This window comes from Rhinolophus ferrumequinum, chromosome 5, assembly GCF_004115265.2.
Source record: "Rhinolophus ferrumequinum isolate MPI-CBG mRhiFer1 chromosome 5, mRhiFer1_v1.p, whole genome shotgun sequence".
Lineage (NCBI taxonomy): Eukaryota > Metazoa > Chordata > Mammalia > Chiroptera > Rhinolophidae > Rhinolophus > Rhinolophus ferrumequinum.
Window position 1 is genome coordinate 33,195,703 of NC_046288.1, and position 22,505 is coordinate 33,218,207.

Here is a 22,505-nt window from a genome sequence, read left to right on the forward strand (position 1 = left end):
CAAACAGAGAATAAATATTCAGCTAATTATCACTATCTAAAATTACCCAATATTTTGATTTGTTTACTTGTACATTGTATTCCCTCCATAGAATATAAAGTCTAGGATTGCACGGATCTTCCATGTTTTGTTTCACGCTGTATCCCTACATGTAAAAGGCTCTCAGTATTTCATTACTGACTGAATAAACAATTATCAGTATCAAAAGTATTAAGATGGAAAATTGCAGGCTGCTATGGAAACCTTAACCCTAGCTAGTTAGGGGTATCAGAGAAGGTTTCTTTCAGGAAGTGACATTTAAGATGAGATTTGAAACCACTGGGCAAAGAAGCAGGGAAAGAGTGATATAGGCATAGGAAACAACATGTGCAAAGGTTCTGAAGTTGACTCGGTCTAAAAATCTCTGAAAGAAAACTTGAGGGGGTGAGAGCGGAGGTCCATAGGGTCATAGGACAGAGCAGGGTATGAGAAGCCCAAGAAGGATTTTAAGTGGGTTGGTTGTATTCTGCTTTTTTCACTTCATGTAGCCTTTTTCTGTATTGCTATGTGGTCTTCTATATAACCAACATTTTCCTGCATAATACTCTTGAAAGTGTGGCATTTCTGCGTACTGCTTTTGAGAGTATAGCATAATTACATTATTGGACCATGATTTTCTATCCAATAATAATTAATATAAATTCCACTCCTAGATATGTAGCCAAGAGAAATGAAAACATGTCCACGCAAAAACTTGTACATGAATGTTTACAACAGCATTATTCATAATAGTCAAAAGGTGAAACAACACAAATATCCACCAACTGATGAATGCATAAATTAAATATGGTATATCTGTCTATATAATGGGATATTATTTGGCCATTTAAAAGGAGGTACTGATACATGGGGTAACATGGATGAAACCTGACAACATATAATGTGCAGTCTTTTGTTACTGGTTTCTTTTACTTACCATAATGATTTCATTTATATGAAATGTTCAGAATAGGCAAATCTGTAGAGACAGAAAGTAGATTAGTGGTTGTTTAGGACTGGGGGCAGAGATGGGATGGGGGATGATAGTTAAAGGTTGTTTGTTGGGTTTCTTTTGGAAGAAAATGTTCTAAAATCGATTGTAGTGATGGTTGCACAATTCTAAATATACTAAAATCCACTGAGTTGTACACTTTAAATGTTACCCAAAAAATGAAAAAAATACAATTAATATCTTCATGCATAACCTTTTTGGATTATTCCTGGGTGTAATGGTATTTACAGTTTTAAGGCTTTTGGTGGCTACCACTTTACCAAATTGTTAGGCAGAGGGATTGAACCAATTAAAATGTAACTGGGAATATTTAAGAGCTCCTACTTCATTATGTACTTATCACATTTGAAGTTTAGGTTTATTAAAACTGTCTTACTGCCTATGAGATTGCCAGTGACAATTTAATCTACAATACTATAAGTATAATTACAAGCAATTAATAGGTGATAAGGAACAAGTTCCAGTTGTCCTAAAAAAAAAATGGACATTCTTTTTCTTCACTATTCACTTATAAGACCTTACTTTTGATCGATATCTCTTTTTTCTTAGTAACTGTAATATTGTTTTTACAATGAATTGTAGTTGTGAAAAATGGAAAGCCTTTGAAATTCCCTTGGAAGAAAATGAGGCATATAAAGAAAACATTAATATCCATGTATTGGTAAGGAATTCATATTTGTTCATTTAAAAATATTTTTAGGAATGTTTCCCTTATGTCCTAATGAGTAAAAATAAACTACTTTTCTACATGGTATTTGAGAATAATAAGAACTAAAATATGTTTTTTATTCACTATGTACCATGTGTTGCACTTCTATTGCATTCTTTCATTTTTATCCCCACAGCACTTTTCTACAGAGGGTATTTTTGTTGTCTCCATTTTGCAGAAGATAAATAGGTCAAGTAAATCCACAAGATTGGTCACACAGCTTGAAGAGGTACAGCCAGGATTCAAGCCCAGATTGTCTGCCTCCAGAGTCAGGTGTGCTTTCAATCACTACCCTTTACTGCCTCACTCGGTAGATATTTCTGGCTTGCATTAAATCTTCGAACAAAAATACTCATCCTAAGGTTATTTTTGGCCTGTCTTTAATCTTGGAACAAATATTTTTTTAAAGGCATTTTTAGCAAGTAGTTTATATTCGTTCCTAGAGTTGATTTTTGCTTGAAAAGAGGTTATTAGAATTTTTTTAGACTGATTTTATTTCCTGACTGGAATATTGAATCTTGAAATATAAACATGCCTTGCTTCAGGTGCAGAGTGGCAGAGTAAGGAAGCACCTGAGAAACAGTGTGCTGTGATAATAAAGGCTCTGTTCTGAAATGCAAAAATAGGACAAATTGAGACCCCCCCTCCAGGAGTCTAGAACAAAAGAAAGGGAATCAAGTTGATGAGCACAAAATCATTCGTTTGCTAGCCTTAATCTTTCAAGAAAAATAATTAGAAATGTACTGTTTATATTTTTATGAGTATAGAAGACCAGGCTATTTAATCTTTAATAACAGAAATTTCTAGTCTTGTCTTAAATGGAATTTTTAGGGTAATGTTCCCAGCAGACAATTTATGAAGGTACTTGCAGGAGAAAAACTAAGGCCTACCGAAACAAAGGAAGTCATTTATTATCATTAAAATCATTTATCTTTCACATCTGCCAACACCTAAGGATCCTTCTTACAGCTCCCAAAATATATTTGTTTTCATTAGTCTCTACAGAGACAGAATGTAAGAGGAATAAACATCCCAAATACCTAGATATCAAGAGAAAAGGAGTCTCCATTCGCCAAATAATATAAAGACCTCCTACTTACTGAGTGGGGAGGAAGCACTCAGAGATAACAATTCAAAAATTCTAAAATAGGAAGTCTCAAACTACTTTCTAGACTTTGGCCAACTCCAAAAGTAAACTGACTTTATGCTTCTCATATTTAGGTACTTACTTAGAAAAAAACGTCACCAGGAGGGATCATTGGTTGCACGCTTTATTAAGAGGAGCCTCAGAAGTCAAATAGGAGCTACCTACTGGAAATTTGTAAATCAAAAGTAGAAACATTTTGTTCCTTTTTTGGTGGTGTTTGAAGAAAATTATACCATTAAAAGAACACCGTTTACTCTTTCACAAACTTTTGAATTTCACAGTTTTGAATCTTGAACTGTGAAATTTAGTAAATTCAGGAAAAAAAAATTTTTTTATACATCTTATGTGATCAAACTACCAAACTATTTCTTGTCAAGCGTTTATGGGGAAGGTGTGGAGAGAAATGTAAACATCTTCCGAAGTGTGTTTTTAGTCTCTTCACAACATATGTTTACTGTAGCCATTATTTCTTCTCAGTAAAGGAAAAGAATTATGTTTTGGGAATCAATTTAAATTATCCACAGTCAGGGTTTCCAAGACTTCCTTCTCACATAACTAAGCTGCTTTTATTACCAGTCAGTGATTTAGTAAATACGGAGGGTGCCAAAAAATATATATACACATTTTAAGAAAGGAAAACTGTATTAAAATTGTAATACTCAATATATACCGATAACAAAAGATGAATTCAAGTCACGTTTGTCTTCTGCAATTACAAGAGGTGTTCAAAGTGGTTACCATCAGGGTCCACACACTTCTGATTACGGCAAACTACTGCTTGAGCAACATTGACCAAAGTGTCCACTTGTATACATTTTTTTGGCATCCCCGGTATTTGACCCAATGCCATGCTGGACTAGGCACTGTAAAGAGATTCTAAAGTGAATCATATATAGTCCTGTTTATAAGACACTTTCATTCATTCTTTAATTCAGCAATATTTACTAATTGTGTGACTATGAGCAATTTAATCAGCTTCCCTATAACCTGACCTCAGTTTCATCATCTGTAAAATGAGGGTAATAATATAGCTCCTAAGTTTTTATGAGGATTAAATAGGACAATATTTGCAAAAGGCTTAGAACAACATATAACACATAAGAAACACTAATTGTCACCTTAACTATTATAAGAGTCCTTTATGTGCCAGGCTCACTTTGATTATTTTTTCCCCACTTAATACAGTTAAAGATGGGCCACCCTCAAGCAGCTCTCAGTCTTGCAAGGGAGACAAAACATATACAAACATTGTTAATATGGCATGAAAAGTGTTATAATACTGATATGCAGAATGTTATGGAGAAACCGAGAAAGGAGACGTTCTGTGTGTTGGTCAGAGAAGTCTTTTATAGACTTGAGCTAAATGTGGCATTAATAATTTGCTGTATAACAAATTGCCTCAAAACTTAGCTGTGTAAGACAAGCTTTTAGTATCTCACAGTTTCTGAGGCTCAAGAACTGGATCTCAGCTGGGTGGTTCTGGTTCAGAGTCTCAGGAGGTTAAAATGAAGTTGTTGGCTGGAGCTGAAATCGTGAAGGAACTGGAGGAGCTGCTTCCAAGTTCAGTCATGTGGCTGTAGGCAGGAGGCTTCAGTTCCTTGCCTCTGGGACTTTCCATAGGGCTGCTGATGACCAGGCAGTTGGCTTTTCCATAACAAGTAATGAAAGAGAGAGAGAGAGAGAGAGAGAGAAACACCAGGATGGAAGCTGCAAGTCATTGAATCTGGGAAATGATGTACTCTCATTTCTGCCATATTTTATTCATTTTAAGCAACTCACTGAGTCCAGCCTATACTGAAGGGAGGAGAATTAAACTTGAAGGGAAGAATGTCAAAGATTTTTGTGAACATATTTTTAAAACCACCACAGGTATGAAAGGAAAAGTGAGGTTTAAGTAGAAAGGAACAAATTTATGACAGCCAAGGGAGGAGCAGAAGCAGGAATTAGAGATACTAAATTACATGGCATATAATCTAGCATGGCTAGATTATTGGGGGAATTATTGTTATACCCATTTTAAAGATGAGGAAACTGAGGCTTAGAGAGGTAAAGTAACTTTCCCGACATATATTATACAGTTAGGAAATGGCAGATCCAGGTTCTGAACCTATATTTCTGATTATAGAATCCATGATCTTATCCCTACCTGTATTAGGCATGGTTCTCCAGAAAAATGGAAAAGGATGTGTCTATACATATCTATATCCATAGCTACATCTATATGGAGAGAGGGAGGGAAATTTCTTTTTAAGGAATTGGCTCACATGATTATGGAGGCCTGGCAAGTCCAAAATCTGCAGAGTAGATTGACAGACTGGAGATGAAGGGAAGATTTGCAGTTTGCATCCAAAGGATATGTGCTGGCAGAATTCCTTCTTGCTCAGGGGAAGTCAGTCTTTGTTAAGGCCTTCAACTGACCGGATGAGGCCCATCCACAGGAAGGGTAATCTACTTGACTCAAAATCCACCACTGTAAATGTTAATTCTCATCTAATAGAACACCTTTAAAGAAACATCCGAAATAATTATTGACTAAATATCTGGGCGCCGTGGCCTAGCCAAGATAACATAAAATTAACCATCATACTACCTTATACAGTAGTGATAATTTGGGGTTCAGATTGCAAAGGTCTCTGAATGCCAGACTAAGCAGTTTATAAATTGATGGAAGTTGACCAGTGGCTCTAAGAGGCATGACTTTGAACATCTGATATTGGTCTTTCCATAGAATATTGTAACTCCTTTAAAGAATGTATCTTGGAATATTTGCCTATTGTGCTTGATCGTCAATCCTGTTTTGACAAATAACAAATCTGGTTTTTATTAACATATTTTCTGCTTTCAATATTTTCCTTTGCAAGTTAACATATTTTTAGCAATTTGCCTTTCACATATTTCAAAACAGTGACTTTCACTACAAAAATGTTTTTCCCTGTTGTTTATTCTCTCCTATTTGGATCTTTTTCTCTTAACTTCTTCTTTCGCTTTGCTGCCTTATTTCAAGGCTTCCTATTAGCCATGCCTCCTACCAGAGTGAAATATGAAATTAAGAAGGAAGACAAAAATGTAAGTGGGAATTAAATAACCCAGTTTCTACAAACTGGACTTGTGGAAACAGCTGGACTTGGTGATTCCAAAGTAATAATTATTGTTTAGGCATCATTTCTTTGCAGATGGTACATAAAAGAAAAGCTGTTTCAACCTTCCTACTTCTCTTGGTAGCTTATATAAATCAGGAAACTCTTAACACTTTTCTTGGAGCCTCATAATTTAAAGTTGCTAGGGTTCCAGCCTCTTCTTTTGATCACCGCCATCTGGGTCCCCACCGAGGACAAGACACAGGTAAGAGATGGCTGGAGTGTGTTGTGAGGCCATTCAAAAGTGATCTGGATAAAAGTCTGTGAATACACCCTACCAGGAGAGAGCAGGAAGCAAAATCTAGAAAACCAATACAGCAAAAGGTACAACAAGGTGGAAAGGAAAGGAGAACTGGACTTGTAGCATAAATAGGAGCTGAGACATGGTGGTAAAGCATAGAACGAGTTTGGGATCCAGTTCTATGGATATAGCCCATCTTCAGCTTTCCCTCTTAAGAACAGCAAGATATAATTTGTGAGTTTCAAAGCACCTGTGGGAGAGGTAACACCACTAGGTGGTTTGGTGAGTTCTATTAGGTGAGCAGATTTTGTGGGTGAAAGAAGACATCAGTGTCATGCCAAGGAAATGCTAGTTTCCTAAAAGGACATTTAATGTGTCTGTGCTACTCTGTGTTCCTTTCTCTCTCCAGCCACACACCCACCCCCCCACCCCCATTCCTCCCCCTCCACCCTTCCCCCACCCCCCATTGCTATACCTATCATCCTACAAGCTCACTTTAGTGTGATTTCCATCTTTAGTGCCATAGGCAAAGGGCTTCATTAATAGCATGAAGGAATAAATAAAGGTTTTACCAAAACTAGCTTCTTTCATTTTCTAACATACCAACACAAATATTATGTCAATGATATGGGAAGATTTTGATAGTTTATTTGTCTTTAATAAAATTAAACCTAAACCATGTTGGAAAAATTGTTTTCCTATTTTATCTTGAAAGATTGCCTGTGGAGGTATTCTATAAATTATTGAAGTAATCCATTCCAAAGGAATAATCTCCTTTTTTAGATTGTGTTCCTTTGCATATTTCACGAAGCTATTCTTAATATATTATTCATTTGAACTGTGTGATAGCAGAAACTAAGACCCAAAGATCCAACCATACGAAATACTCTTTGGATCAATGACAGAGAAAATGATCAGCTAATTTTGACTCAGTATAATCTCATTTATACTTATAATCACTTATATTTAAAAGCAAAAAACCCCCCAAAAACCCAAAATCCACTACTCTGAAGTATATGATAATTTCCATTCCTGAACCCAAAATGTCTTCTGAATGCTTTGAGGATAAGGTAGGGTAAAGTGGAAAAATAATGCTGAAGAAATATGGTGAAAGGAATCAACCTCTATGCTAAAGAATCTGCAGTGTTCTACGGGACCATCCCTTCCTCCCTCAGTATCAGATACTCTCCATCCTGCCTCTTAGAGAGGGCCACTGACCAATTTTTATAGGACCATTGAAACTTGCCCTCCTGACCACTATCAGGAATTTATAATATACATATAAATAGATAATGAATATTAAAAGGCTGATCTGAATGCTAAGTCAGGTATTTTTCACCCAGAGAATTATTGACTAGAACAGGCTTCCTTTGACAGCTACTCCCACATACATTATAATACATGCACCATATTCCTTATTGTAGAAAGTTACAGCTAAGGTCATTGAAACTGGATCTTATCCATAGGAATAAAACAAGGCTATTATGTTACTAATATTGCTTTCATAGTTATACATAGTATTTTGCTGTTTGTTTTTTCCTTTAAAATATATTACTGCTTTTGTGCCTAAAACTGTTCAAAAGCCAAACAGTTATTCACTAAGTTCTCATAGTCACTGAATTCAAACTGAATTTATAAAAATGATGTCAAGTGGTATATGTTGACTTTTATTAGTTTGATATACATTAAACAGAACCGAGACAAAATGTAATTTCCTCTGTTAACAAAGCCAGGATCCTTTATCATAATCTTAAAATTATGCCTGATGTTAGAGGAGTTAAATTAGAGTAAAAGCAAACATTAGGAAAGATTTTCAGAAAATTTTTTTTGAGTAGAGGGCCTTCCTTGTACTGAGCCAACCATTTTACATTTAAAAATTCAGTGAAGTTTGCTGCAATCAATACATATTCTCATTTTCCACAGCATGAGGGATATAAGCCAACAGGTAAGTGTTATGACAATAGGAATTTCTGGCCCTGAGGCCCCCCCACTTGTGTAAATGCTGGCACCCCCAATCCTCCCAGCAGTCAAAGTTCCTCCTTTCCCTCTGTGGGTCCTAGAAGAGTTGACTCAATCTCTTTGATAGCTAGTAAAAAATTCCCTCTTTGTTCTCTGCCTGGTTGCTTTGCACAGCTGCCCTGCTGGCGCTCTTCAGATGTATACTGACTTTGTCACGACACTGGGGGGTCACTGCCTCGTAGTTTGTACCTACCAGTCATCACTGTCCCCATTGCTGATGTTCGATTAGATCCCTGACTGTCAATGTCTATGATGTTTTAGATAAAAGGGGAGTGGAGAGAAATGGGGAACCCTCTCTCTACTGGTGTTACAATCCTTTCAATGAATTCCTGACAGGGCAGTCTTGCTTTCTATTTTTATAAAGCTCACAGTGTTAAATCTTATATTGACACATTTCCTTATTGTTCTTAGCTCTTATGCTCTCGTCAACTTCTGTAGGACTGGGTCAGGTAATATTTAATGTGACACTACTTAACCAACCCCTGAAGTGTCTGGACGCTTTAACTTGTACCTACTCAGAGTTCCTGCCTACTCTAGGTCACCCCAAAGAAATTAGGGGGCAGCCTCTGTCGCTCCCCTGTTTCCTCCCTATGGAGACTATTGTGAGTTCCAAAGTAATCATTCTCTCTCTCTCTCTCTCTCTCTCTCTCTCTTTCTTTCTCTCTGCCCCCCATTAGAGCCTCTGGTGGCTTTCTTTCTAAAGTGCATAAGTAAAGAAAGCCCCCATGTTAAATGTAAGTTTTACTTTTTAAGAGAAAAATTCTGCCGAAAAAGAAGTAGGAATGTAAGATTTTATTTATAATTGACTTATAATTATTCATTAATAGAATTACTAATATAAATAATACAACTCTTCATTTAATATATGGTTAAGAAAGAGATAAGGAAAAAGCATTACACCTGAAGATTATATTTGAAATCAGTCTTTATTATTTCGTTTTCTAAGTTTTATTTTTCTTATCAGAAACCCTTCTGTATTTAGATCAACCCAATCAGTTTTCAGAATTAACTGGGTTTTTATAAACAGTTATTCAGTATAATTCAATAGCTTTTTTTGTCAAGCCTCTTTTCTGAATAGGATCCTCAGAGAAGCTGCTGGGAAGAATTATTAACTGGGATGAAGTATTCTGGCCATAGCAATATCATTCCATGTTGTATTTTTCAGTAAGTTGATGAAATTTCACTTGACATTATCATTTTTATAAATTGCTGCAATCAATACATATTCTCATTTTCCACAGCATGAGGGATATAAGCCTTTTGAATAGGGTCTACTGAATAGGGAAGAATCCAAGAGGAGGCATTTTAAAAAGTGAATTTTAAGTAACTTTGAAATTCTTTATGACTCAGAATGCAATCAATTCTCGAAGGCACATTTAAGCACAACATGGTACATTGTGTAGTACAGAGAGACGGTGATAATATTAGTTGGTTTGCAAGCCACCTTTACTAGTAAAAGCTGGAGTTATGTGAGACTCTTTCTGATTCAACAAATATCCAAATATTTATTGAACATTGACTGTATACAAGGCCTTGGGCTGAATTATAATATCAAGACGACCACAAAACCAGGAGATAATGTTATAAACACAAGTATTCCTATTGGGAAATAAGCAGTGATCAAAATTTTAAAGGAAAATTGGGAAAAACTATGCAAATATTTTGTGTAACGAAATTATAAATTTCTGTATACATCTGGAATGAAATTATTCATAAAGTCATAGAGTTCTTAATTTGGAGGACTTTTTGTTTTTTTAAATCTATTCCAATGTCAGACTGGGCTTGTGCTTAAAATTCTCCAGGATTGGACTAGACCAGATGGAAAGGAAGCAAATGCCCAATAGCACATAGGCTAATGTACCATTTTCCAGTGGTCTGGTATGAAATGTTTCTGACATAAGTAGAGCAAATGCTTTCTACTGCTTTTCTAATAACTAGGATCTTGGCCTTTCAGCTTTACTAGGTTTTATGTTCGTGGAGACCCCCAAATTATGTCTTCCCCAAGGGAAAAACCAAAATGCTACCATCATCGAGAAACTCTCTTGTCAACTATTTTGTGTTTTTATTCTCCTTATTTCCCCTTACATCAAATTTACAATTGTACCTCTCCTCACACTTTCCTACGTATTTTTAGGAAATATTTAGTTTCCACTTTTCTAAGTATTCTTAAATGCTCTCCTTTATTCGAAGATCCTATTAAGATATTAGTGGATCCAGCTCACCTCCCAGTCCTCGGTTGATTGCCCCTGGTATAGGTTCATTGTGCAGTGGTGTATCTATTATGTCTCTAAAGATGTTCTGTGCTCTTCTCCTATATTTATGTCAGGTTCCAATATACATGGAGAGTATCATCTGAAAGGTCTGCATAATGATGGCTTTATTTAGGATACTGGCTAAGTGGCTGAAAGGATAGCCTGAAAAATACAGACACCAAAGTGGTGGCTCTATAACAGAGAACCCAGCTCTGTGCTTCTTGTTGCTTCCCATCCTTAGGGAGTTGGCTCCATTTTTGTGTCTGAAAATGGCTCACCACCACATCCTGATTCTAGGCCCACTTGAAGGGAAAATAGTGAAGGAAGCGCCTGACCCGTAAGTTGCATATATTACGTCTGCTTACATTCCATTTATTATGCCATATTTGGATCTAGCTTAAACCATTATTACTCTGGGAGATAAAGGATATTTTGTGGACAATTCGCAAACTCTGCCACACACTTACATGATCCAGATCTCTTTAAAAAAATGTTTTTGAAAAGCATCCACTAGCAATTGATGCTTTGGCTGATGCATTACTTCCATCCTAGTTCCCTTGAGATTCCTACTAGTATTTGGAGCAGGGGGTAGAAGTAGTAAGAAGAATGCAAAGAAAAGTTTTTAGACCTGTCTCAGTCCATTGTACAGTGGTATACCTGTGCTGTCACAGCAAAAAGTGTAACCTCAGCATGGAGTGTCACAAAGAGCCAAATGCTGACTCTGACCACCAGACCCTGAATGTATAGTAATACTATAACACATCAAAGATATAACTAATACAAGTAAAACTATGAAGCGGAATGTACCCCTTTCCTATGTAGCTAAAACCTCAATAATTTGAATGCCCTTTACTTTATACTTTGCAGTAGAGAGTCTTCCTGTTTGGGGTCTTCATCAGCCTAGTTTCATGCTCTGTTGACCTTCAAACTCCTGCTTCTTTGGTGCCCACCAGGCTGAGCTTCAACACTCAACTTGCATCCCACCGGAAGCCCTGCAGTCTTATGCACATTCCACAGGATGTGTTTCCTTCCTTAACTACTCGGAATGCTGTGGCTGATAAGTACACCATTGTCTTGGTAGGGTTCTCTACTGATGGGAACAGAAACACCCTCAACTCATCTCTATGCATGTACGTGGAAAGATATTTATTGAAGGGATTTGGGGGATATCAGGGAATATAATTTCAGAATATAGAGTCCTATTTCGCAGAAAAGTAGAAAGTCATTCAAGTGCTATGCTTTCTGGGATCAGACGATCTCTCATCTCTGCTTCTCTGGGTATGTCCATTTGTTCCATCTCCTCTAGCCCATCTATTTTTTGATCTTTCCAAGGCTTTTTGATCTTTCCAAGGCTTTTGAGGTTCACTCAATTCTCGCCTGAGGCTTTGATTTGCCATGGTGTCGTGTTTGTACCAATGCTTCCATAGCTGAGAGCTCCTCTGCACTGTATGAATTGCCTCAATCTCTGTATTTTGGTCCAACTTCTGAAATGAGAAAATCTAATTGGCTTAGCCTGAGTCCGGTGTTTACCCCTGGTTCAATCAGTTGTAGTTAGGAAAGTGGAGTCATGTGAAACAGGCATGACCAAAGAGTAGAAGGCAGATTCTCTTAGAATGGGTTGTGAGTGGAAGATGACTGATGTACCTAGTATAAACATAATCTTTTTATATTTTTAACCCCAGTCCAAATTTGGGCTGAGCAGAATTAGTCCTGGAATAGTGTTACAGTTAAACATCTAGTTAGTTACAAAATACCATCTGACCAAATACCATAACTGGTACTAGGGGTGGATTCCCCAAAGGGCACTATAGGTCAGCCCCTCTCATGACCAGATAACTTGCTGCCTCTTGCATTCATCCACTCACGCTCAATAATTGGCAGCTTCAGACTCTTCTACAGCAGTATTAGCTTCTGGAAATCTGGTGCATCTAAACCCCTGGATTCCTTCTTATTGTGGACATAGCTTCTTCACATCTCTTTTTGAAATCTTTCATGTTTCTTATCATATTCCTTTGAATTATGTGATCTGTGGGTATTATTTAGAAACAAAAATATACATTACAAATTGACCTACAACAGAAGTAGATTGAGGTTTCTGTGGGGCTTGAAGTTCATACAGTTTTAGAGACACTTTTAAAGAAAAAAAGAATATAAAATTATCAAGACAAACTTAAGGGGACGTTGATTCTCTATTTCAAATGAGAAAAGAAACACAATAGGTATCTTTTTAATAAATGGTTCTTAAATTTCATTGGGCAAAAAAATAGCATGGCAATCATTAAAATACAGATTCCTAGACAAGTCGGCTTATTCTCACTACTTTTATGCAACATAGCACTGGAAGTTCTAGCCAGAGCAATTAGGCAAGAAAAAGAAATAAAAGGCATCCACATCATAAAGGAGGAAGTAAAATGGTCTCTATTTGCAGATGACATGATATTATATATAGAAAACCTTAAGACTCCACTAAAAACCCTGCTATAACTAATAAATTCAGTAAAGTTTTAAGATACAAAATCAATATACAAAAGTCAGTTGCATTTCTATACACTAACAATGAACTATTAGAGAAATTAAGAAAACAATCCCATATATAATAGCATCAAAAAGAATAAAATACTTAGGAATAAATTTAACCAAGGAGTGAAAGATCTGCCCACTGAAAACTATAAAATGTTGATGAAAGAAATTGAAGAAGACACAAATAAATGGAAAGATATTCTGTATTGGAACACTGGAAGAATTAATATTGTTAAAATGCCCATACTACCCAAAGTGATATACAAATTGAATGCAATCCCTATCAAAATTCCAAAGGTATTTTTCATTGAAATAGAACAAACAATCCTAAAATTTGTATAGAACCACAAAAAAAATTCCCGAATAGCCAAAGCAATTTTGAGAAAGAACAAAGCTGGAGACATCACATTTCCTGATTTCAAACTATATTACAAAGATATAGTAATCAAAACAGTATGGTATTAGCATAAAAACAGACACATAGATCAATGGAACAGAATGGAGAGCCCAGAAATAAACCTATGCATATATGGTTAATTAGTTCTTTTACAAAGGTGCCAAGAATATACAATGGGTAAAGGATAGTCTCTTCAATAAATGGTGTTGGCAAAACTGGATATTCATATGCAAAAGAATGAAACCAGACTCCTATCTAACACCATACACAAAAATCAACTCAAAATGGATTAAAGACTTGAATGTAAGACCTGAAACTGTAAGAAGAAAACAGAGAGGAAAATCTCTTTGACATTGGTCTTGGCAATGATTGTTTTGGATCTGACACCAAAAGCAAAGGCAACAAAAGCAAAAATAAGTGGAACTACATCAAATTAAAAAGCTGCACAACAAAAAACCATCACCAAAATGAAAAGGCAACCTATGGAATGGGAGAAAATACTTGCAAAACACATATCTGATAAGAGGTTAATATACAAAATACAAAAGGAATCAATAGCAGAACAAAACAAAACAAAAAACAACCAACTAATCCAATTAAAAAATGAGCAAAGGACCTAAATAGACATTTTTCCTAAGAAGATGTACATATGGGCAACAGGTGCGTGGAAAGGTGCTCAGCATTGCTAATCACCAGGAGAATGCAAATCAAAACCACATGAGATACCACCTCATACCTGTTATGATATCAGTTATCAAAAAGACAAGATAACAAATATTGGTGAGATGTGGAGAAAAGGGAACCCTTGTATGCTGTTAGTGAAAATGCACGTTGGTACAGCCACTATGGAAAGCAGAATGGAGGTTCCTCAAGAATTTAAAAATAGAATGACCATATGAGCTAGCAATCCCACTTCTGGGTATATATCCAAAGGAAACAAAATCATTATCTCGAACAGATATGTGTTCATTGCAGCACTATTCACAATAGCCACAGTCTGGAAACAGCATAATGTCCATCAACATGATGGTAAAGAAGATTATACCTACGTGTGTGTGTGTGTGTGTGTGTGTGTGTGTGTGTGTGTAAAAATGTATACACATTTTAAGAAAGGAAAACTATTAAAATTGTAATAATATATACCGATAACAAAAGATGAATACAAGTAACGTTTGAGTTCTGCAACCACAAGAGGTGCTCACAGTGGTTACCATCAGCGTAGTTTTAATACAGTTTTTTCCTTTCTTAAAATATGTATACTTTTTTTGGCACCCTCTGTATATGGGAATATTATTCAGCCTTAAAAATAAAGGAAATCCTGCCATTTACAATAACATGGATGAACCTGGAGGGCACTATGCTAAGTGAAATAAGCCAGACAGACAAGACAAGCACTGCATGGTGCCACTTACATGTGGAATCTTAAAAAAAAAACAAAAAAACAAAAAACCCAAACCCGTAGAAACAGAAAGTAGAATGGTGGTTACCAGAGCCTAGGGTGGGGGAGAAATGGGGAGAGGTTGGTAAAAGGGTATAAACTTTCAGTTATAAAATGGGTAAGCTCTGAAGATCTAATATGTAACATGGTCACTATAGTTAATAATACTGTATTGTATAATTGAAATTTGCTGAGAGAATAGTGTTTTCGCCAAAAAAAAAAAAGGAAATATACGAGGTGATGGATGTGTGAATTAACTCTAGTGTGGGAATCTTTTCACAATGTGTACATATATCAAATCACATTATACATTTTAAATATATTACAATTTTATTTGTCAATTATATCAAAAAGATGGAAAAAAACCCACACATGGAAAAAAAAAAAAAAGATGTTTGTAGGAGTGTTATTTGCTTCCGACATTGGGGGGAAAAAAAGATTTCTAAATCTACTCCCAACCTAATGAATCAGAATTTTTGAGGTGAGGTCCTGAATCTACCTTTTAGCACCTGCATTCTCAAGTAGACTGAATACCACATTTTGAGATAATATAAGTGACCACTATAGTGAATTAGTAAGACTTGATTGATTTTTTGGGTACATTTACTAAGGATTCCAATTATTATCACTGTATGAAAAAAAGAATACAAATTTTGTATGCAAGGTTTAAGGGGAATTTGTCATCAACTTCTATTATTATTTACCTGTTTTACAACCAAAAAGAATAAGCCATTGAAGAGAAGGAAAATCAGAAGCTGCAAAAGATAATCATGACTATCATTATATTTCCCAGGATATTTACATTATTTGGGGGAGAAAATGCCCATGAATGTCATTTTTCTGTATCATAAAATAAAAAATAAGCACATGAATATAAATATAATTTTTAAATGAGATTTACTTTTAAAAATTACTCCAAATACTACAATGATTGTATTTTATAACAATTCTATATTTGTTTCACAAGTGCTTACGATACATATATAATGCATGCACACACACAGATTTAATAATACTATAAATACACTTTGGTCAATCTTATTAGTTAAAAATACTATTTTGAGTGAATTAATGGTCTTATCACATTAACTTACTGCTAATATAAAGTTCAAAACATATGTATCTGAAGTAATTACCTACATATTTATTTGTGATAGAAAAAAACAGTTAATGGAGTTTACTAAATTAAATCATAAAACTAATTTAACAACCTAAATTGCTGTACTCAAGCAAACTCTCTGTGGAATTCACATTTACGATTAAAACATTCCTGAGCTACGAAAAAAAAAAAAAAGCCTGATTGTATAGCGTCAGGGAAATGCTGGTAAATAAATTTAGCGGACTTCTAGAGGTACTAGCTAGGTGGGGAAAACCATAGAATTATCCCCCTTTTCTCCTAATTGGAGCATAAAGTCTTGGGACATAGCCAAACAATTTCTACCGCAGAGACTGTTTCCTCCTGAGGGTCCAGGTCCTCCTGGACATTGAAAATAAAGGGCAAAGGTATCACCTCAAGAGTTGGGAGTCAGAAATCAGATTCTAAGGGGGTTGGGAAGCGTACGTCAGCCAAGGATACAGAGTTCTCTAGAACACAGCTTTCTTGGGACATGAGTCATGTTTATCTTAGAAACAAAACTTTCTAGCTCCAAACGGAAAGAAAAAAAATCGTTCTTACTTTATAAAAAATGTCTCTCTGCCAGAATGTTAGGAAACAGCTGTGTTGTCCAAGCCCTGAGGCTCTGTGGCTCGCTTGCCAAGTTTCCCTGCTCCATCTGCTACGGGTGCCTCCCTGACCCTGAGCCAGGCCCAGGTTCTCAGTTCCACCTTTGTGCTCACGAGGAGCACGTCTGGAGTGTAGGCTGCATTCTCCAGTGCGTTTGATTACCTCCTCCAGGTAAATCAGTAGTCCCAAGAGAATCCTGGGGACACAGAAAGCATATTGTGTCAGATGAATGCAGCCCTGTTGTAGGTCTGCTTCAGAACCTGTCATTAGACAATGCCATAGCTCTCTGCTTCCTGGAAAGGTTCCTGAATGAGTTTTAAAGCTGTAACAAGATTTACAACCTTATTAATTTTAGCTGCAAACTTGAGTACACACAGAATGCTCTAATAAACCTGTGCTGCACTGAGTGGGGTTGTGTTCATTTGTGCAGTTGCACTTTTCCGTAGTGTTGTAAAGTTAAAGTCTAGGCTCTCAGACAAAAATGTCCAAATGTGGTGCCTATTCCTGCAGGGCTTCTTTTTGGACAGTACCCATATATTTGCCACTATCACTTTTAAAATTGGTTTCCAATAGAGTCTGAGGCTCTGGATCTAGAGTACTCTGAGACGTAGAAATGGAAGCACACAGCAGCCTTCATATAGAGCAGGGTTTCACAGCTTCAGCACTATTGATGTTTTGGGCTAATTCTTTGTTGAAAGAGTTGTCTTGCGTTTTGAAGGATGTTTAGCAGCATCTCTGGTTTCCTCTAGGTCTGAAGTTTGCTAAATGCTATAGTCCAGGCAGCAGTTGACAATGGTTTTGTTTTGTTTTATATCCACTTTCAAGCAGTAAGAGCTGCCCCCTTCCCTTACATAGAATACTTTGAGCCCATTTGCCCTTAGGAGGTCTGACTTAATCACTGGCAACTTCTGAACCTGAGCTCTAAGCAGGATGGAGTTTCAACCCACCCCTTTACGTTTCTGCTTTTTATTCCATTCTGTGAACCAACTCATATCCTTCTAATGAATTCATTTTACATTATTGATCTTCCCTGCCCCACCCACCCAGTTCAGTAAATAGCACCTCCATTCTTCCAGTTGCTCAGACCTGAAACTTTGCAGTCCTCTTTTATCCCTCATTCTTTTCACATCCTGTGTCACTGCGGATCTAGACAGCACACCAAAGAAGTATGTGAAAAAAATTCAATACATTATTTACAAACGTGGTCAGGTTAAGAGAAACTAATAAGAAATGGTGAGGCACCCAAGAGGTAGTCAGTGGCAAGCCATAACTACCTGTTATCTGGAAGAAGCCAAAGGAGGGGAGGGTTTACCAGAACCAGCAAGAGCTGTAGTTACAGTAGAGAAGGGCAGCCGTTGGCAAACTGTAGCCTGGCAGGGAAGGAGTCAGGAGAACACACATGCTGGGCTTATTCTCCTCGGCCCTCCAATCTCCTTGTAGTTCATTTCATTGTCTGAACTCAGCTAAAGGAGGACAGGAGAGTCCAGGTGTGTGGTCTGTGGAGGTCAGACTTCCGGGCCCCGGCCAGCAGTGGGAAGCAATGGGGAGTGGGTCAAAGGGGCAATCAGAGAATCCTGAGGCACCTGCTTCAGCAAATCTGTTGGCTCCACCTTGAAATACGAGCTATATCCGGAATTCAACTCTCACTCACTACCTCCCTCGTTAGCCTCCTCGTCCAAACCACTGTTTCTCACCTGGACAATTGCATTAGCCTCCCGCCTCTATCCCTTTACCTAGCTTTATTTTTTTACAGCACTTACGACTCCCTAAAAATACTATATGATTTGTTTATTTGCTTATCATCTCTATTTCTCCACTGGAATGTAAATTCCATGAAATCATAAACTTAATCTGTTTTATTAATGCTATAAAATTCGTTATACATTGTAGGCAGTCAAGAAATATTGAATTAATTAATTCATACATAAGTTAATCTGATTTGGTTTCTGTTGCTTATATCCAAAGAACCTTAGATGATTCAGGTACAATGTAATCTCATTTTGGTTTTTAAAACGTTTATTTGTGCATGTTCAAAAATAGTAAAAGTAATTAGTACTGGAGAGTAGGATTTTGGGTCATTTTAATTTTCTTCTTTGATTTTAATACTTCTGAAATGTTCTACAATGACTATATATGATCCTTGTAAGCAGATAAAATAAACACTTGTATTTTAAAGTACTAACATCTACCAGATCTTCTAGAGAAGCTCAGCACTTCTTTTCCATCTTTTGGCGACCCTTCCCTTTTCTCACAATGACATTGCCAAACCTTTTTCAAACTCTTCTTAAACCCTCATGCTGGATCCATTCTCCATCTTCTCTAACTTGCTCTGTGCTCTAGGAAGCAGGTTCATGAGATCGCAACAATATGGCTCCCTTTCATGGCACTTCCAGTTGGGTTCAGCTAATTGCTTTAGGTGAAATCTAGAGGGCAAGAGGAGAGTGAGGTCAGATTACTTATCCCCCCAGCTCTTTCTTTACCAGCTCCCTGCAGGTTGGTTCTGTCCCTTTCCCTAAAAGTGGTCCTCTCCAAACAGCTTTCCCTGGGCTCCAGAAAGTGCTCCTTTCGCTTTGTCAAGCCTACGGATGGTAATAGTTCCTCCATTACTAGTCCTGGGGTAATACAACGTATGTTGTTCTTCCCAATCTTGCTCACAACTCTATAAACTCTTCTCAGATTACCCAATTCAAGGGCTCCATTTCTTTGCTTCCAAGGTCCCATGCTAAGCATACAACCCCATCCTCTTCCATTCAATTTCACTGTGCTTAGTTGTCGTGTCTCTGTAGTCTCCTTCAGTTTAGGACAGTTCCTCACCCTTCCCTGACTTGCATCTCCTTGATCCTTTTAAAGATTGTAAGTTAGTTATTTTGTAAAATACCCCACACTGTAGATTTGTTGGATGTTTCCTCATGATTGGATTCAAGTCATGCATCTTTGATAGGTTACAGAAGCAATGCGGTGTTCTTCTCATTGTCTCCTGTCAGGTGATTCGTGATTCTAATTTGTCCCATCGCTGGGGATGGTAACTTTGATCACTTGCTTACGGTGGTGTCTGCCAGGCTTTTCCACTGCACGGTTACTCTTTTCCCCTTATAATTAAAACAATAATACATACATACATACATACATACATATTTCGTAGGGAGATACTTGGAGACTACGTAAACATCATTCCTTTTCAAATGGTCCATTAATCCATTTGTTTATATCATGAGTGTGAGTATGGACTAATGCTCTTTTAGTTTAGTCAATGACTTTTTATCCTCTTTGAGATGTTCCTATTATTCTCTAAAGCTATCCTTACTTTCTTGCATAAGATGCTCCAGCCTTATCGTACATTGCTAACCCTAACCCTGGAATCAGCTATTTCTTCAAAGAGTTCTGGTTACTTTTAGCAGAGAAAAATGTTTATAAACCAACATCTGGGCACTAGTGGGCTCATTTCCATTGGGGTGACACTGCTCCCAGGTCCTCAGAATGGACATATGTACATATAATACATACATTTATATCTATGCTTATTTTTATCTTCTCTATTTCTTTGTATTGAAAGCCACACCGATATCCTCAATTCTAATCCAATACCTCATTCTTATTGTCTCCCTTTCTGCAATTTTAACTTGTTTTTTTCACAGTGAGAAACCTGACTCCCCTGTCCTCAATATATTTACTTATTTGATCAATCCCTCGTATGTAACCAGTTCTAACTGCCACTACTCTCTTACCCCTGCCCTCCTCACCTTGATTGGGCTATGACACCCAGCCCTGGGCTACTCCTCTACCTCGCCCAGATGCTTTCCTTTCACTGCTGGGCTCCTGCATCCTGAGCTGAGAAGCTCCCCTGCAGAGATGCCTCTAACACTCCAGTGAGAGTCTGCCATCCCATGTGGGCTACCATGGCTCTTCCCTTACTCACCCATGGGGACACCTATCTAGCTGAGCCCCAGTCTAATGGGATTTGGATTGAATTGCTCAGGAAGTAAACAGCTGAATGAAAGAGAGCAAGAGGAGGAAAGGGAAAGAGAAGGAGAAGAGCATTTCTAATTTAAAAAAATATATATATTATCAATAACATTCCTTTTTGTACTTGAATCTTCATCATTAATTCAGATTATTTTCTGGGATAGATTCCCAGAAATGGAGTTACTGGGTCAAATGTTATAAACCAAATAACGTGTCTTAATTTTTACTCCAGCCAGCAGTACATGACAGTGTTTTATCCTAGACTGCTTTGGATATTATATTTAATTAAAATTTTTTTTTGTTAATTTTATAGATGAAAATAATGTATTGTTTTATTTTCTGTTTCTTTGATTGCTGAGGTTGAACATTTTTCCATTTGTTTATTTAGCCATTTTTAGCTTCTTGCATAAATTATTTATTTTCTTGTCCATTTACATTTTGGAATTTTAGTATTTTTGTTAAATCGATATATTAATGATATCAACACTTAGTCATATTCACTACAAGGCAGATTAGTTTTTAAACCATAATTAGCTTCCTCTGACCACCCTCTATGTTTGTTCTTGTCTTTCTCTGCTGCCAATCAATATCTTCTCAGGTAAATGCAAACTAAGGGTAATATTATTCTAAGAAAACAAAATTAGGAAACTAAATGGCTTGTTATAAAAAGCCATTTAAATATATCATGTACTTTTTAAAAACAAACTAATTTGTGGATCATTCTTACTTGTTTCATGAAAAGGCTGTGTATGCAAAGTGGCCTCCAAATGTCCTACCGTGTTCCCCCCAAAATAAGACCGGGTCTTATTCTAAGGTTTGCTTCAAAAGATGCATTAGGGCTTATGTTCAGGGGATGTCATCCTGAAAAATCACGCTAGGACTTATTTTCCAGATTTGTCTTATTTTCCGGGAAACACGGTAGGAGCTAGAAGCCAAAAAATGAAGCAGACAAGTCCAGCTTGTCGATTTAAAGAATTTTAATAGGGAACGTACCCGAACATGCAGAAACGCAGTTCTGGGCGATAGCAGGACCAAATGGACCCCACACTGTTCACTCCCCCACCACACACCTGTTTTATACCCACTAAGGAATGGACCTACATAGTCGGAAAGGAATGCAGGACTAATACAGGGGGAACAAAGGAACCACACACTGGGGGACTCTGGTGCCAGAACAGTTAAAAGATAGATAACACTGACAGCGCCTTGCCTGGGAGGAAGGAGTACATGGTGGGGGAAGGATTAATGGTAGTACGTGATTAATGTGGAGCCTCTGTACACATTCCAGAGTCCACTTGGGGATAAGCGGTAGGGGTTGGGTTCAGGTGGGTTAGTTTTAAAGTGGAGTCAGCTTTTCAAGATGGAGCCAGTTCTATCGCACAGTATCTTTTTTACTCTCCATTAGTTTGATAGATTTATCTAATTTTTTCCAACTTTTTCACTTTGTCTAATTTGAGGCTATGGTATTAGTAATGTTATATACTGGTGAAATGAACTTTTCATCATGTATCTCTTTTATCATATATATGTGTATATATATATATATATATTTGTATATATATGTATAAATATCTTAAAGTTTAATATAGTGACATCAGCTTTTGGGGGGTTGGTATTTGCATGCTATAAATTTCCAACCTTTTATTGTCAACCTTTCAATATTCTTATATTTTAGGTGTGTCTTCTGTTGGGAGTCCTGACCTTGGCAGGAAATAAATAGGCAGTGCACTCAAAATGTTAACTGAAGATAGTTTTATGAAGAAATTCTTCAGAGAGGTGCAGACAGCATTAAGGGAACCAATAAAAGATGGTGAAATGTTCAGGCACTAGAAACGAAAAAGCAATTATACCCTAGTCCTGAATTGTCAAACAGAGGGAGCAGTGTTACTAGAACCCAATATGAGCTGTTGCTAGGAGACAGGGCACCTG